Here is a 703-nt window from a genome sequence, read left to right on the forward strand (position 1 = left end):
AATTCTGCTTTCATCCTGCATTTCCCCAAGTAATATATTTGGAGAAGAAAACAAGTAGTTTATCCTGTATAGTTTCCTGTAGTCTGAAGATACTAATTTTCACTAAGTAATCAACCAAAATGCTTTTAATACAATGCTATATGTGCACGCATGCTTGCTCTATTGTGTCCGACTCTTTGTGACCCCATGGACTGTAGCCTCCATTTAGGATTATATTTCACTTGTTATTTTCCCAAAGTTCTTTTACGGGATCTGATTTAATCTGTTTGGTCCATGCATCACAAGTAAAATCATTAATGAGAATGGCCCCTCTAGGGAATGATAATGAAATACAGGGTTAAAGAAGCCAGGTCAATGCATTGGTTTAGATTTATGGCAGGCCTGTCCCCCTGGGCCTGTCATAGAGTCCCATGCCAGAGCAAACCAGCTCTGAACCATTGCCTGGCCTCTGCCCATAGGCTGCATACACTAGAGTGGTTTGACAGAGGAAAAAAAAGAAAAATAAAAGAAAAAAGTACGAGCCAGGTCAGACCAATCACATATTTACACTGAGTTGCTTGAGGCTGAGTGCTAAAGACTGAGTTGCCGTCAAGGTGAGAGCCCGGGCATCCTTATCAAACTTCAGTGACAAGAAGCAAGGCAAAATTATTTTAAACAAAAATTAAAAGTTAAAGCCATAGAAGATGTAATTTCAATAAGATGC

The 703-nt window shown here is 39.5% G+C and overlaps 1 non-coding gene across 1 annotated transcript; it reads left to right on the forward strand.

Annotated features, from left to right (window-relative positions):
- The first annotated feature begins 356 nt into the window (after positions 1–356).
- Positions 357–487, forward strand: LOC122688881. The gene has a single exon (XR_006339619.1). It is a non-coding gene; the product is annotated as a small nucleolar RNA SNORA42/SNORA80 family (small nucleolar RNA).
- The last annotated feature ends 216 nt before the right edge of the window (positions 488–703 follow it).

This window comes from Cervus elaphus, chromosome 33 (genome assembly GCF_910594005.1).
Source record: "Cervus elaphus chromosome 33, mCerEla1.1, whole genome shotgun sequence".
Classification (NCBI taxonomy): domain Eukaryota; kingdom Metazoa; phylum Chordata; class Mammalia; order Artiodactyla; family Cervidae; genus Cervus; species Cervus elaphus.